General features: G+C 42.0%; 1 pseudogene; it reads left to right on the forward strand.

The window, feature by feature from the left end:
• The first annotated feature begins 410 nt into the window (after positions 1–410).
• The window catches only part of LOC115172184 (BRISC and BRCA1-A complex member 2-like), a 157,311-nt pseudogene continuing 139,390 nt past the window's right edge, over positions 411–18,331 (forward strand).

Here is an 18,331-nt window from a genome sequence, read left to right on the forward strand (position 1 = left end):
CTTTCACTTTATAAATTAATTTAAAGAATATGGCACTACTTTAATTAAAATGAAAAACCAAAAGGCAGTTAAAACTTCTTGTATTATTAATGAATATGATTTGTTTGTTTAGGATTCCTGGCAATGTAAATAGTTTGTATGTTTGCATGTGACTATTCCTCTTTTATTTGTTGATATTTGTTAATAAAAAATAAAAAGTGCATTGCTAGCACAGTAGCTAACTGCCTGGCTACATATTTAAAAAAGACGTATAATGGCTTATTTGTTTTGAATAAAAATAACTCAATAGCATCTCTATTCTCTAGAATTATTAAAACACAACAAACAAGGAGAATATTTGCATGATGGAAGTAAACCTTTTGTAGACCGGCAAAAGCAAGACCAGCTATGCACTTTGAGGTCCGAAAAGGACCCCAAAAACATGAAATATTTGCTGTAAACATTGAATTTCAACGTGAACATTTTCGGATTTCCAAGACAGTAAGACAAATGTAGTCCCCCCCGTTTTGAGCTAACGTTTGACTTTGTCAGTCATTAATGTAGCAAGCTTGCTAGCTAATTATTTAAGTTTTTTTTTTTACTACTGCTTATGGAAACAATAAGTTAGCTACTTCCGACAACACCAAATAAAAGTTTAACTAACCTTAGTGAACATATTAACGGTGTCATTCATTTGACCAGAGCTAGCAGAAATATGCTCTTCTAGTTGCTAGCTATGTTTCGCATATTGCTAGTGTTGGAAATGTCTGTCTGTCAACAACTCAGTAATGTTAACTCATGAATCAATATACAGCTTGCAGAAATAATAGGCTAGCTAGCCAAATGTCAAACTGTTACAAGTCAAGAGCATTCTCTCAGTAATATATGTCTTGTAGCTATCAATGCATTGTGAATAGAATAGTGGGTCTAACGTTACTGGTCTAATGATGTCATGCCCTTTTGCTGACTTTCTTTGGCTGTTTCCAGAGAACCTGGGTGTGAAAGATGAACAACATGTCCCCTGAGCGTGCACTGAACAGCATCTCACCTGTGCTGCGCCCATTGCTGTGCAGTGTGGTGCGGAATGGTCGAGTGGGCCTTGATTCCACGATCTGCCTTCGCATCACGGACCTCAAGACTGGGTGAGTTCTTCTGCTCAATTTCTGTCTGTGATACTTCGATATAAAACTATTGGGTGCATTTCAATAGTTTGAAGTGGCTTCTCAGTTATATCCTCCGTTTCATCTACACTAATTTGAAAGAATAGGATCGGTGAAAGAAATATGGTGGATATGTGTTAGCTTTCACCTGTCCAGTTTTGTCAGTATAGATTAAGAGGAGGATAAGATCAAAGGGTACCATTGAAGACTATTGAGGCACACATCAAATCAAATTCTGTTGGTCACAAACACGTGTTTAGCAGATGTTATTGCGGGTGTAGTGAAATGCTTGTGTTTCTAGCTCCAACAGTGCAGTAATATCTATCAATTTCTCAACAATACACATAAATATAAGTAAAGGAATGGAGTTAAGAATATATAAATACATGGACAAGCAATGTCAGAGCAGTCTAGACTAAGATACAGTAGAATACAGTATATACAAATGAGATGAGTAATGAAAAATATGTACACATGATTAAAGTGACTAGTGTTCCATTGATTAAAGTGGCCAGTGATTTCAAGTCTATGTAAACTCAGCAAAGAAAGAAACGTCCCTTTTTCAGGACCCTGTCTTTTAAAGATAATTAGTAAAAATCCAAATAACTTCACAGATCTTTATTGGAAAGGGTTTAAACCATAAACAATTAATGAACATGCACCTGTGGAACGGTTGTTAAGGTCACAGTTATGAAAACTTAGGACACTAAAGAGCCCTTTCTACTGACTCTGAAAAACACCAAAAGAAAGATGTGCAGGGTCCCTGCTCATCTGCGTGAACATGCCTTAGGCATGCTGCAAGGAGGCATGAGGACTGCAGATGTGGCCAGGGCAATAAAATGCAATGTCCGTACTGTAAGACAGCGCTACAGGGAGACTGGACGGACAGCTGATCGTCCTCGCAGTGGCAGACCACGTGTAACAACACCTGCACAGGATCGGTACTTTCGAACATAGCACCTGCGGGACAGGTACAGGATGGGAACAACAACTGCCCGAGTTACACCAGGAACGCACAATCCCTCCAACAGTGCTCAGACTGTCCGCAATAGGCTGAGAGAGGCAGACTGAGGGTTTGTAGGCCTGTTGTAAGGCAGGTCCTCACCAGACATCACTGGCAACAATGTCGTCTATGGGCACAAACCCACCGTCGCTGGACCAGATAAGGACTGACAAAAAGTGCTCTTCACTGACGAGTCGCGGTTTTGTCTCACCAGGGGTGATGGTTGGATTCGTGTTTATCGTCGAAGGAATGAGCTTTGCTCTGAGGCCTGTACTCTGGAGCGGGATCGATTTGGAGGTGGAGAGTCCGTCATGGTCTGGGGCGGTGTGTCACAGCATCATCAGACTAAGCTTGTGTAACCGATGTGAAATGGCTAGCTAGTTAGCGGTGGTGCGCGCTAATAGCGTTTCAATCGGTGACGTCACTCGCTCTGAGACCTTGAAGTAGTAGTTCTGACTTTTCCTGAAGCCACTCCTGTGTTGTCCTGGTTGTGTCCAACAGGTCGTTGTCCTGTTGGAAGGTGAACCTTTGCTCCAGTGTGAGGTCCTGAGTGCTCTGGAGCAGGTTTTCATCAAGGATCTCTCTGTACTTTGCTCCATTCATCTTTCCCTCGATCCTGACTAGTCTCCCAGTCCTTTCTGCTGAAAAACATCCCCACAACATGATGCTGCCATCATCATGCTTCACCGTAAGGATGGTGCCAGGTTTCCTTCACATGTGACGCTTGGCATTCAGGCCAAATAGTGAAATCTTGGTTTCATCAGACCTGTCATGTTTCTCATGGTCAGAGTCTTTAGGTGCCTTTTGGCACTCTCCAAGCGGGCTGTCGTGCCTTTTGCTGAGGAGTTGCTTCCGTCTGGCCACTCTACCATAAAGGCCTAATTGGTGGAGTGCTGCAGAGAGTTGTCCTTCTGGAAGGTTCTCCCATCTCCACAGAGGAACTCTAGAGCTCTGTTAGACTGACCACTGGGTTTTTGGTCACCTCACTAACCAAGGCCATTCTCCCCCGATTGCCTAGTTTGGCCGAGCGGCCAGCTCTAGGAAGAGTCTTGGTGGTTCTAAACTTCTTCCATTTAAGAATGATGGAGGCCACTGTGTTCTTGGGGACCTTCAATGTTGCAGAAATGTTTTGGTACCCTTCCCCAGATCTTGCCTCGACACAATCCTGTCTCGGATCTCTACCGTCAATTCCTTCGACCTCATGTCTTGGTTTTTGCTCTGATATGCACTGTCAACTCTTTCCAAATCATGACCAATCAATTGAATTTGCCACAGGTGGACTCCAATCAAGTTGTAGAAACATCTTAAGGATGACCAATGGAAACAGGGTGCACCTGAGCTCAATTTCGAGTCTCTCAGCAAAGGTTCTGAATACTTATACATTTGCAAACAATTCTAAAATCCTGTTTTCACTTTTGTAATTTTGGGGTATTGTGTGTAAATTGCTGAGGAACATTTTAAAATAAGGCTGTAACGTAACAAAATGTGGAAAAAGTCAAGGGGTCTGAATACTTTCCGAAGGCATTTTCCATACAACTTAATCTAAAGCTATAGCAGGAGTTTTCTGTAAACAATAAATATTATATTACTTCTCTTTTAGCCAGGTACAGTTGAAGTCGGAAGTTTACATACACTTAGGTTGGAGTCATTTAAACTCGTGTTTCAACCACTCCACGAATTTCTTGTTAACAAACTATAGTTCTGGCAAGTCAGTCAGGACATCTACCTTGTGCATGACACAAGTAATTTTTCCAACAATTGTTTACAGACAGATTATTTCACTTATAATTCACTATTTCAATTATAATTCACTGTGTCACAATTCCATTGGGTCAGAAGTTTACATACACCAAGTTGACTGTCCCTTTAAACAGCTTGGAAAATTCCAGAAAATGATGTCATGGCTTTAGAAGCTTCTGATAGGTTGATTTGACATCATTTGAGTCAATTGGAGGTGTACCTGTGGATGTATTTCAAGGCCTACCTTCAAACTCAGTGCCTCTTTGCTTGACATCATGGGAAAATCTAAAGAAATAAGCCAAGACCTCAGAAAAAAATTGTAGACCTCCACAAGTTGTTCATCCTTGGGAGCAATTTCCAAATGCCTGAAGGTACCACATTCATCTGCACAAACAATAGTACGCAAGTATAAACACCATGGGCCCACGCAGCCATCATACCGCTCAGGAAGGAGACGTGTTCTGTCTCCTAGAGATGAACGTACTTTGGTGTGAAAAGTGCAAATCAATCCCAGAACAACAGCAAAGGACCTTGTGAAGATGCTGGAGGAAACCGGAACAAAAGTATCTATATCCACAGTAAAACGAGTCCTATATAGACGTAACCTGAAAGGCCGCTCAGCAAGGAAGAAGCTACGGCTCCATAAAAAAAGCCAGACTATGGTTTGCAACTGCACATGGGGACAAGGATTGTGCTTTTTGGAGAAATGTCCTCTGGTCTGATGAAACAAAAATAGAACTGTTTGGCTATAATGACCATTGTTATGTTTGGAGGAAAAAGGGGGAGGCTTGCAAGCCGAAGAACACCATCCCAACCGTAAAGCACGGGGGATGGCAGCATCATGTTGTGGGGGTTCTTTGCTGCAGGAGGGACTGGTGCACTTCACAAAATAGATGGCATCTTGAGGAAGTAAAATTATGTGGATATATTGAAGCAACATCTCAAGACATCAGTCAGGAAGTTAAAGCTTGCTCGCAAATGGGTCTTCCAAACGGACAATGGCCCCAAGCATACTTCCAAAGTTGTGGCAAAATGGCTTAAGGACAATAAAGTTAAGGTATTGAAGTGGCCATCACAAAGCCCTCACCTCAATCCTGTAGAACATTTGTGGGCAGAACTGAAAAAGCGTGTGCGAGCAAGGAGGCCTACAAACCTGACTGTTACACCAGCTCTGTCAGGAGGAATGGGCCAAAATTCACCCAACCTTTTGTGGGAAGCTTGTGGAAGGCTACCTAAAACGTTTGACCCAAGTTAAACAATGTAAAGGCAATGCTATCAAATACTAATTGAGTGTATGTAAACTTCTGACCTACTGGGAATGTGATGAAAGAAATAAAAGCTGAAATAAATCAATCTCTCTACTATTATTTGGACATTTCACATTCTTAAAATCAAGTGGTGATCCTAACTGACCTAAAACAGGGATTTTGTACTAGGATTAAATGTCAGGAATTGTGAAAAACTGAGTTGAAATGTATTTGGCTAAGGTGTATGTAAACTTCCGACTTCAACTGTATATACATACATGATCTCAGCAAAAAAGAAACGTCATCTCACTGTCAACTGCGTTTATTTTCATCAAACTTAACATGTAAATATTTGTATGAACATAACAAGATCCAACAACTGAGACATAAGCTGAACAAGTTCCACAGACGTGACTAACAGAAATGGAATAATGTGTCCCTGAACAAAGGGGGGGTCAAAATCAAAGTAACAGTCAGTATCTGGTGTGGCCACCAGCTGCATTAACCTCTCTGGGCTAGGTGGCACCAAATCGTCCCACCTACGTAACAGCCAGTTGAATCCTGTGGCGCGATTTTCAAATACCTTAGAAATGCTATTACTTCAATTTCTCAAACATATGACTATTTTACAACTATTTAAAGACAAGACTCTTGTTAATCTAACCACACTGTCCGATTTCAAAAAGGCTTTACAACGAAAGCAAAACATTAGATTATGTCAGCAGAGTACCCAGCCAGAAATAATCAGACACCCATTTTTCAAGCTAGCATATAATGTCACAAAAACCCAGAAGACAGCTAAATGCAGCACTAACCTTTGATGATCTTCATCAGATGACACACCTAGGACATTATGTTATACAATACATGCATGTTTTGTTCAATCAAGTTCATATTTATATAAAAAAACAGCTTTTTACATTAGCATGTGACGTTCAGAACTAGCATACCCCCCGCAAACTTCCGGGGAATTTACTAACAATTTACTAAATTACTCACGATAAACGTTCACAAAAAGCATAACAATTATTTTAAGAATTATAGATACAGAACTCCTCTATGCACTCGATATGTCCGATTTTAAAATGGCTTTTTGGTGAAAGCACATTTTGCAATATTCTAAGTACATAGCCCGGCATCACAGGGCTAGCTATTTAGACACCCAGCAAGTTTAGCCTTCACCAAACTCCGATTTACTATTAGAAAAGTTTGATTACCTTTGGTGTTCTTCGTCAGAATGTGTGTGTGTTGCAAATGTATTTCTTGCACTTGATGCATGTGTACTGTGTTTTCCTGTCCTTCTTGGGTCCACACACAACACAGCGCTTATTCTTGTTGCTACCGGCTGCAATCTAGAATGATGAAAACACTTAGTTCAAGAATTTTACTAACATCTCACTCGCTCACATATATAGTTACAGCAGGCCAAGGTAGGAGAGTCAGACACACGTGCAACATCACTCACACTTACTTCCGATATTGGAGTTGTTGGTTCTGTGGGTCGGGCGGATGGGGCACCAGCATCCTCCTCCTGAATCCTCCTCACGATTGCTGCAGAAGCTGGGGTCCTTGGGAATGTTGCCTCCTCTGGATTTGAGTTCTTACCAATGCCTTGCCCAGCTCCTCGAGAAAGAGGCGTCTCCTCTGGAGCTTCCCTCTGTTCCAATCTGGGTTCAACGCCATCCAGATGACAAATGCGTTGTACGCTGAGATGTCCAAGATGTTGAAGAATATCACAAGTGGCCAGCGTAGGGTTCTTCTTTTGCAGCTGTTGCCAGTCACCAGCTTGTCTGAATTGTCCACCCCTCCTTTTGTGGCATTGCAATCCATTATGATTTCTGTTTTTGATATTCCTGGCCACATTCTCCCATCCCTATGCAGCGTACTCATGAGTACCACATTTTTGCCTTTCTTTGGCGCGTAGGACACTAGGGACGTGTTGGCCGTGAACACAAACTAGAGGAATTGATAGGCCTGTTCTGTGTATTCAACAGCTGAGGTGGGGGTTCTGGCTTGTTTTTTCGTACAGTTCCAACCATCGTCAGCTTCCTCTTGAGGATCTCCTGTCCCAGCTTGTGCAAAGTAAAAAAGTACTCGTGGTGATGTGGCCACGGAGTCCCAGTGTTACTTCCAGGACAACCCGGATCCGTTGGTTCATCTCAGGGGCTCCTCCATCTGGCTTCGCCGTATACACTTCCAAGTTCCACGCATTTGATGAAGTAGCGTCACAGGCAGCCCAGATCTTGATTCCATATTTTGCTGGTTTAGACGGTATGTACTGCCTGAAGGGGCATCGGCCCCTAAATGGCATAAGCTGCTCATTGACAGTAGCGTTGGGCCCAGTGTTGTAAAACAGGGGAAGGCGATCATCCCACACTGACCTGATTGCAGATAGCTTGTCTCTGCCGCCGAGCTGGTCTGGTGTCTCCGTTATCAAAGCGGATAATCCTGGAAATAATGTGGAAGATATCCAGAGACGTTGTTGCATTGAAAAGTTATCTGACAGTTTCTGCATCCCAAAGGGATACTGTAGATTCCCCATTGGATCTGAAAATAACAGCAAGGATAAGAACACCAAAGTATGCATGTAAATGAGTTTTTTCAATCTCCTTCCATCTCTCTCTAAAAACACGCCTTCCCTCTAAAAGGCCAGAATGATTTTCTGCGTGGTGTCTGGGATAAATAGTTCAGAAGAAGACTTTATGTCCTGCACATGAGTAAACGCCATCCGTGTTGGCCCTGGTTTGCATCCTTATCACATTGGTAGCCATGCAGGGTGGCTCATTCCTTGGGCAAGAAGACCATTACATTTCAACAAATGTTTTTTTACATCAATATTTCTCCTCCTGCAGGCAGCTGATGGTTGCTGATGGGCTGGTCCTGGGGCTGGCGGAGGGTCAATCTCATCCTCTTCTTCCAACTCACTGTCGGACTCTGACTTGACAGAGACATGATCCTCATATTCAGAAAATTCTTCATCTTCCAAAGTGGAAGACCCTCTTTCCACACTAGCTTCTCTCTCTGCAAAACATTTTTTTAAGGCCCTCTGAGCAGAGATTGTTTTTGCCATACTGATTGATTGTGTTAAGGAGCCACACATGCAAAGCTATTTATTTGTTGTGTCCCTCCCGCAATTTGCACCTGGCTAGGGTAGAGTGTGGGGAAAATACAGTTTTTTGTTTTTACAATGTATCGAAATAATGTATTATAATAACATTGTGCAGGTTCCCGCAAGACATTGTGTAGTTTCACACACTACAAAGGTTAAAGAGTGCGAGAAAAGCGAGAGACAGGCAGGGAGACAGACAGGTTATTGGTGCTATGTTGAAACAGCAGGCCCAGGGAGGAGGCACACAGCAAATGTTTTTGTGAAATTTTTGTTTTCACCTACACACACATACTTTTCCACACTTTTATTACCCCTGGGTCCAGTGGACGCGAACACCACATATGTAGTATAAATGTGAAGGGGTGCATAGTGTGAAAGGTGAAAATGTATTATTTTACATGTTCTTCACAGAAAATGAGTAAAGGCCAATGAGTCTCAGGTTGAAAAGTTATCGATTGTATAATTTTTCTTTTAGTAAACATTGAAAATGGGTCCCACAGACCTGAGCACCGCACAAGGGTAAAGTTTAGTTTAACTCAAAAGGTCAAATAGGGGGTGCTTATTTGTCCTGTTTCACAAGTGTGTAGCCTGTACAAGTGTGTGTGATGAAATGCAAATGTGTTTTTTGCATATCTCACTCCCCCTGAGACACCCTAGTACAATGGGGTCACGTCATGGGATAAGCCATTATTTGAGCAATTAGGGTTAAGTGTCTTGCTCATTGCCAGATCGCCATTTTTGCCAAGTCAGCTCGGAGATTCGAACCTGGCCCAATGCTCTAACCGCTAGGTTATCTAATAGTGGATACCTGCCACCCTTTTTCTCAGTGCTTATGAAAGTATGGAACATTTGAACACTTGCAGCCACTATTTTGCTGATACCCCAATAAACATAGTGTTTATCTTACTGGAATTGCATAAAACAAACCTCTCCTTTGAGAGAAGTCCCACATTTGAGTCTTTCCTTATGAGCTTGGCTCCAAAAATGCCTTCATGTGCCACAAGATGTTTTTAAATGATTATATCTCATGCGGGAATGATCTTAATTTGGTGTTCCTGGAATGGCTGTGAGTCTCTCTCTCTCACACACACACACACACACACACACACACACACAGTAAAAGGTTAAATTATATTTTTATAAGAATAGTTTTTAAAACCAGCACTGAAGTTTTTGTGTTTGGCATGTGTGAATGAAAAGGTTATAAGCCTAAAACGCAAATAGCCACAACAGGTAGAACCTATTGCTCAAGTCAAACAAATACTGTAGAGAAGTATAGACTATTATTTACCACCTTGCTGCAGGTCAATGTGTGGAAAAACAGAGTTACTGAGGCAAATTGTTTCCTGGTTTTGATTTCACAACTCCCTCAGCTGCATCTGCCTCCCACTTAATCACTCACATCAAAAATAGCAGGAGATGAGGAGCGAGCCAGCTATGTGAGTTGGTTTGGCATTTCTGGTTTTGTGGTTGGATGACGACTTACTGACAAGTCATTCGAACAGATGCTTAACCATTTCATTGAGACTTTGGCAAGAGATTTAAGATCATGACTTAGTAAAATGTGAATACTGAATCAGTCAGTATGGGACTATGTCACAAAGTGATTCCATCTGGCTGATACAGGTTATTCTGTGCCCTTTATCATACTATAGCATAGTGTAATTTGGGGATTTAATTGATAGTGTAGTTTTTTTGTATTCAATTCACTAAAACTGGATATGGGTACTTCCCTTGCCCCAATATTTTTACAGTATGTCTAGATCATCAGTGTTTTTCCTCCTCATAAAACACTGAAATAAAATGAGTGTACTGTTGGATAAATACAAAAGTGTTTTAAAATATCCAGTATATGTTGAGCAATATTATTTTTCCAATTAATTTTTACTAGGCCTGCTTCTCATTATCTGTTTTTTTGTCTTTTGAGTAATCCTACATTTGAATAGGCATCCATAAGCCTTTTTGTATGTGTATCCTTTTTCATTGTTTCAATATTTTTGTCTGAAGATCAAGTTTATTTGTGTGCAAATAAATGTGGTATTAAATAGATTGAATGTACCTGGCATCATTTCCAAAGTGCCTCTAATCAAATAAAATAGACAGAGTACTTTACAGACCCAGTTTCTGGGAGTCTGGCAGCGCCTGAAACTTCAGTACTTGTTGTGGCGCAGCGGTCTAAGGCACTGCATCTCAGTGCTAGAGGCATCACTACAGATGCCCTTGTTCGAATCCAGGCTGTATCATAACCGGCCGTGATTGGGAGTCCCATAGGGCAGTGCTCAATTGGCCCAGCGTCGTCCGGTTTGGCCCGTCTAGGCCGTCATTGTAAATAGGAATTTGTTCTTAACTGACTTGCCTATTTAAATAAAAATATTGCTCACTGTTTCCTGCTCTTTTGCCCGAGGGAGACTGTTTGTTTAGTCAAGGATGCAAGGCCTCGGGGTCCTTGCCAGTGTTTTGACCTGCCTGCTGATAGTGTGCAAGAGCGTGGTGGCACCGCACACAACCAAAGACAAGCTGTGCCGTTAGAGCAAGCTCTCTCCAGAGCCTCACCAACGTAGCTGTTAGAATGTGTGATGTGGAGGCTAGGATTTTTGACCACCGTAACATTTGTCTACTTAGTCATTAACGCCTGGGGGGAGGTTACCCTAGCAGGCATGCATGCACACACACACACTATGGACTGTGTATGATGTTCTCATGATGTTCTCCATATATAGTCCTACTTGTACAGGTGGTCTAGTGCAAAATGGTAACCCCCCCTACTCCAGTCCCTCTACAGCTCCCTCCGGTCAGGGTGTGTGCCAGTATATTGGTCCAACAAGTATTTTGACTGGCTTCCAGACATTTTGACAGATTTATGGCAAATGTTTTATTTATTTTTTATTTATTTCACCTTTATTTAACCAGGTAGGCAAGTTGAGAACAAGTTCTCATTTACAATTGCGACCTGGCCAAGATAAAGCAAAGCAGTTCGACAACATACAAAAACACAGAGTTACACATAGAGTAAAACAACATACAATTAATGATACAGTAGAAAAATAAGACTATATACAATGTGAGCAAATGATGTGAGATAAGGGAGGTAAAGGCAAAAAAGGCCATGGTGGCAGAGTAAATACAGTATAGCAAGTAAAACACTGGAATGGTAGATTTGTTATTTGAAGAAAGTTCAAACTTAAAATATAAATAATATGGTGCAAAGGAGCAAAATAAATAAATACAGTAGGGGAAAAGGTAGTAGTTTGGGCTAAATTATAGATGGGCTATGTACAGGTGCAGTGATCTGTGAGCTGCTCTGACAGCTGGTGCTTAAAGCTAGTGAGGGAGATAAGTGTTTCCAGTTTCAGAGATTTTTGTAGTTCGTTCCAGTCATTGGCAGCAGAGAACTGGAAGGAGAGATGACCAAAGGAGGAGTTGGCTTTAGGGGTGACCAGAGAGATATACCTGCTGGAGCGCGTGCTACAGGTGGGTGCTGCTATGGTGACCAGTGAGCGGAGATAAGGGGGGACTTTACCTAGCAGGGTCTTGTAGATGACCTGGAGGCAATGTGTTTGGCGACAATTATGAAGCGAAGGCCAGCCAACGAGAGCGTACAGGTCGCAGTGGTGGGTAGTTATAGGGGGCTTTGGTGACAAAACAGATGGCACTGTGATAGACTGCATCCAGCTTGTTGAGTAGGGTATTGGAGGCTATTTTGTAAATGACATCGCCGAAGTCGAGGATTGGTAGGATGGTCAGTTTTACGAGGGTATGTTTGGCAGAATGAGTGAAGGATGCTTTGTTGCGAAATTGGAAGCCAATTCTAGATTTAACTTTGGATTGGAGATGTTTGATGTGAGTCTGGAAGGAGAGTTTACAGTCTAACCAGACACCTAGGTATTTGTAGTTGTCCACAAATTCTAAGTCAGAACCGTCCAGAGAAGTGATGCTGGACAGGCGGGCAGGTGCAGGCAGTGATCGGTTGAAGAGCATGCATTTAGTTTTACTTGTATTTAGGAGCAGTTGGAGACCACGGAAGGAGAGTTGTATGGCATTGAAGCTCGTCTGGAGGGTTGTGAAAACAGTGTCCAAAGAAGGGCCAGAAGTATACAGAATGGTGTCGTCTGCGTAGAGGTGGATCAGAGATTCACCAGCAGCAAGAGTGACATCATTGATGTATACAGAGAAAATAGTTGGCCCAAGAATTGAACCCTGTGGTACCCCCATAGAGACTGCCAGAGGTCCGGACAGCAGGCCCTCCAATTAGACACACTGAACTCTATCAGAGAAGTAGTTGGTGAACCAGGCGACGCAATCGTTTGAGAAACCAAGGCTACTGAGTCTGCCGATGAGGATGTGGTGATTAACAGAGTCAAAAGCTTTGGCCAGGTCAATGAATACGGCAGCACAGTATTGTTTCTTATCGATGGCGGTTACGATGTCATTTAGGACCTTGAGTGTGGCTGAGGTGCACCCATGACCAGCTCTGAAACCAGATTGCATAGCGGAGAGCGTGCGGTGGCATTCGAAATGGTCGGTAATCTGTTTGTTGACTTGGCTTTCGAAGACCTTAGGGTAGGGTAGGATGGATATAGGTCTGTAGCAATTTGGGTCAAGAGTGTCACCTCCTTTGAAGAGGGGGATGACAGCAGCTGCTTTCCAATCTATGGGAATTTCAGACGACACGAAAGAGAGGTTGAACAGGCTAGTAATAGGGGTTGCAATAATTTCGGCAGATAATTTTAGAAAGAAAGGGTCCAGATTGTCAAGCCCAGCTGATTTGTAGGGTTCCAGATTTTGCAGCTCTTTCAGAACATCAGCTGAATGGATTTGGGAGAAGGAGAAATGGGGGAGGCTTGGGCGAGTAGCTGTGGGGGGTGCAGTGCTGTTGAATGCAGTAGGGGTAGCCAGGTGGAAAGCATGGCCAGCCGTAGAAAAATGCTTATTGAAATTCTCAGTTATAGTGGGCTTATTGGTGGTGACAGAGTTTCCTATCCTCAGTGCAGTGGGCAGTTGGGAGGAGGTGTTCTTATTCTCCATGGACTTTACAATGTCCCAGAACTTTTTAGAGTTTGAGTTGCAGGAAGCAAATTTCTGTTTGAAAAAGCTAGCCTTGGCTTTTCTAACTGCCTGTGTGTATTGGTTTCTAACTTCTCTGAAAAGTTGCATATCGCGGGGGCAGTTCGATGCTAATGCAGAACGCCACAGGATATTTTTGCGTTGGTTAAGGGCAGTCAGGTCTGGGGAGAACCAAGGGCTATATCTGTTCCTGGTTCTAAATTTCTTGAAAAGGGCATGCTTATTTAAGATGGTGAGGAAGGCATTTAAAAAAAATAACCAGGCATCCTCTACTGACGGGATGAGGTCAATATCCTTCCAGGATACCAGGGCCAGGTCGATTAGAAAGGCCTTCTCGCTGAAGTGTTTCAGGGAGCGTTTGACAGTGATGAGTGGAGGTCGTTTGACCGCTGACCCATTACGGGTGCAGGCAATGAGGCAGTGATCGCTGAGATCTTGGTTGAAAACAGCAGAGGTGTATTTAGAGGGCACGTTGGTTAGGATGATATCTATGAGGGTGCCAGTGTTTGCGGCTTTGGGGTTGTACCTGGTGGGTTTATTAATAATTTGTGTGAGATTGAGGGCATCAAGCTTGGATTGTAGGATGGCTGGGGTGTTAAGCATGTCCCAGTTTAGGTCACCTAGTAGCACGAGCTCTGAAGATAGATGGGGGGCAATCAGTTCACATATGGTGTCCAGAGCACAGCTAGGTGCCGAGGGGGGTCTATAGCAGGCGGCAACGGTGAGAGACTTGTTTTTAGAGAGTTGGATTTTTAAAAGTAGAAGTTCAAATTGTTTGGGTACAGACCTGGATAGCAGGACAGAACTCTGCAGGCTATCTCTGCAGTAGATTGCAACACCGCCCCCTTTGGTCGTTCTATCTTGTCTGAAAACGTTGTAGTTCGGGATGAAGATTTCAGAGTTTTTGGTGGACTTCCTAAGCCAGGATTCAGACACAGCTAGGACATCCGGGTTGGCAGAGTGTGCTAAAGCAGTGAATAAAACAAACTTAGGGAGGAGGCTTCTGATGTTAACATGCATGAAACCAAGGCTATTACGGTTACAGAAGTCATCAAAAGAGAGCGCCTGGGGAGTAGGAGTGGAGCCAGGCACTGCAGGGCCTGGATTCACTTCTACATCCCCAGAGGAGCAGAGAAGGATGAGTATGAGGGTACGGCTGAAAGCTATAAGAATTGGTCGTCTGTGACGTCCAGAATAGAGAGAAAAAGGAGCAGGTTTCTGGGGGCGATAAAATAGCTTTAAGGTATAATGTACAGACAAAGGTATGGTGGGATGTGAATACAGTGGAGGTAAACCTAGGCAATTAGTAAATGATGAGAGAGATATTGTCTCTAGAAACATCATTGAAACCAGAAGATGTCATAGCATGTGTGGGTGGAGGAACTGAGAGGTTGGATAAGGTATAATGAGCAGGGCTAGAGGCTCTACAGTGAAATAAGCCAATTAACACTAACCAGAACAGCAAATCCCCTCCTACCTTTTTGATACCTTTTTGAGACTCATATCTCCCTCACTTGCTTTAAGCACCAGCTGTCAGAGCAGATCACTGCACCTGTACATAGCCCATCTGTAAACAGCCCATCTATCTACCTACCTCATCCCCATACTGTATTTATTTATTTATTTTGCTCCTTTGCACCCCAGTATCTCTACTTGCACATTCATCTTCTTCATATCTACCATTCCAGTGTTTTAATTGCTATATTGTAATTACTTCGCCACCATGGCCTATTTATTGCCTTAACTTACCTCATTTGCACTCACTGTATATAGCTTTTTGTTTTACTTTGTTCTACTGTATTATTGACTGTATGTTTTGTTTATTCCATGTGTAACTCTGTGTTGTTGTGTGTGTCGAATTGCTACGCTTTATCTTGGCCAGGTCGCAGTTGCAAATGAGAACTTGTTCTCAACTAGCCTACCTGGTTAAATAAAGGTCAAAAAAAAGAAAAAAAACTCCTGTCTGGAAAAATACTGCCATGTGTATGTTTGGCTCTTCTCCCCCTCTGCCAAAACACTCTGCGCGGACGGAAATAGAATTGTGTAACATCTGAACATTCTGAACTACAGTGAGCTCAAAAGTATTTGAACACTTGAGAGGTGAATTTTTCTGAGTAAGTCTCTAAGATCTTTTCACACCTGGATTGTGCAACATTTGTCCATTTATTCTTTACAAAATTCTTCAAGCTCTGTCAAATTGGTTTTCGATCATTGCTAGTCAACCAGTAAATTTAAGTCAAACTGTAACTCGGCCACTCAGGAACATTACTGTCTTCTTGGTAAGCAGCTCCAATGTTGATCTGGCCGTGTGTTTTAGGTTATTGTCCTGCTGAAATGTGAATTCATCTTCCAGTGTCTGATGGAAAGCAGATTGAACCAGGTTTTCCTCTAGGATTTTGCCTGTGCTTCACTCCATTCTGTGTATCTCTTTTATCCGGAAAAACTCCCCAGTCCTTAACCTCTCTAGGGTCGGCGGGACGAAATCGTCCCACCTACGTAACAGCCAATGGAATCCTGTGGCGCGTTATTCAAATACCTTAGAAATGCTATTACTTCAATTTCAATCTATAATTTCAAGAACAGTTGAAGTCAGAAGTATACATACACTTAGATTACGTCATTAAAACTTGTTTTTCAACCACTCCAAAAAAGCCTTGTTAAAACCTCTCTAGGGTATGTGGGACGTAATCGTCCCACCTACTCAACAGCCAGTGGAATCCCGTGGCGCGTTATTCAAATACCTTAGAAATGCTATTACTTCAATTTCTCAAACATATGACTATTTTACACCATTTTAAAGACAAGACTCTCGTTAATCTAACCACACTTTCCGATTCCAAAAAGGCTTTACAACGAAAGCAAAACATTAGATTATGTCAGCAGAGTACCCAGCCAGAAATAATCAGACACCCATTTTTCAAGCTAGCATATGTCACAAAAACCCAAACCACAGCTAAATACAGCACTAACCTTTGATGATCTTCATCAGATGACACACCTAGGACATTATGTTATACAATGCATGCATGTTTTGTTCAATCAAGTTCATATTTATATCAAAAACCAGCTTTTTACATTAGCATGTGACGTTCAGAACTAGCATACCCCCCGCAAACTTCCGGTGAATTTACAAAAAATTTACTAAATTACTCACGATAAACGTTCACAAAAAGCATAACAATTATTTTAAGAATTATAGATACAGAACTCCTCTATGCACTCGATATGTCCGATTTTAAAATAGCTTTTCGGTGAAAGCACATTTTGCAATATTCTGAGTAGATAGCCCGGCATCACAGGGCTAGCTATTTAGACACCCAGCAAGTTTAGCACTCACCAAAGTCAGATTTACTAGAAGAAAAATGTTATTACCTTTGGTGTTCTTCGTCAGAATGCACTCCCAGGACTTCTACTTCAATAACAAATGTTGGGTTGGTCCCAAATAATCCATAGTTATATCCAAATATCCTCTGTTTTGTTCGTGCGTTCAAGACACTATCCGAATGGTAAAGAAGGGTGAAGAGCACGACGCATTTCGTGACAAAAAAATTCTAAATATTCCATTACCGTACTTCGAAGCATGTCAACCGCTGTTTAAAATCAATTTTTATGCCATTTTTCTCGTAAAAAAGCGATAATATTCCGACCGGGAAATCGTTTTTTAATACAAAGAGAGCGAAAGTAAAAGCATGGGATCGCCTCATGCACGAGCCTCAGTCTGATGGCCCTCTGATAGAGCACTTGCCAAAAGCGCTAGTGTGTTTCAGCCAGCGCCTGGAATTACATCATTCAGGTTTTTCCCGGGTTCTGAGAGCCTATGGGAGCCGTAGGAAGTGTCACGTAACAGCAGAGATCCCCTGTTTTGGATAGAGATGATCAAGGAGGGCAAGAAATGGTCAGACAGGCCACTTCCTGTAAGGAATCTTCTCAGGTGTTTGCCTGCCATATGAGTTCTGTTATACTCACAGACACCATTCAAACAGTTTTAGAAACTTTAGGGTGTTTTCTATCCAAAGCCAATAATTATATGCATATTCTAGTTTCTGGGCAGTAGTAATAACCAGATTTAATCGGGTACGTTTTTTTATCCGGCCGTGTAAATACTGCCCCCTAGCCCTATCAGGTTAACGATTACAAGCATACCCATAACATGATGCAGCCACCGCTATGCTTGAAATTATGAAGAGTGGTACTCAGTAATGTGTTGTATTGGATTTGCCCCAAACACACTACTTTGTATTCAGGACAAAATATTAATTCCTTTGCCACATTTTTTGCAGTATTACTTTAGTACCTTGCTTAGGATGCAGGTTTTGGAATATTTGTATTCTGTACAGGCTCCCTTCTTCTTTTCACATTGTCAATTAGGTTAGTATTGTGGAGTTACTACAATGCTGTTGATCTATCCTCAGTTTTTTCCTATTACAGCCATTAAACTCTTTAACTTTTTTAAACTCCCCATTGGCCTCATGGTGAAATCTCTGAGCACTTTCCTTCCTCTTCGGCAACTGAATTAGGAAGGATGCCTGTATCTTTATAGTGACTGGGTGTATTGATACACCATCCAAAGTGTAATTAATAACTTCACCTTGCTCAAAGGGATATTCAGTCTATCAATAGGTGCCCCTCTACGAACATTGGAAAATCTCCCTGGTCTTTGTGGGGTACAGAGATGAGGTAGTCATTCAAAAATCATGTTAAACACTATTATTGCACATGGAGTGAGCCCATGCAACTTATTATGTGACTTGTTAAGCAAATTTGTACACCTGAATCTATTTAGGCTTGCCATGACAAAGGGGTTGAATATTTATTGTTTCAAGACATTTCAGCTTTTCATTTTTAATCCATTTGTAAAAATATTGAAAAAAACATACTTTGACATTAGTGTGTGTGTGTGTGTAGGCCAGTGACATACATTCGGGCTGTAACACAACAAAATGTGGAAAAAATCAAGGGATGTGAATACTTTCTGAAGGCACTGTATGTGTATTAAAGTAGTAAAAAGTTTTTGGTCCCATATTCATAG

The sequence above is a fragment of the Salmo trutta genome, chromosome 33, assembly GCF_901001165.1.
Source record: "Salmo trutta chromosome 33, fSalTru1.1, whole genome shotgun sequence".
Taxonomy (NCBI): Eukaryota; Metazoa; Chordata; class Actinopteri; order Salmoniformes; family Salmonidae; genus Salmo; species Salmo trutta.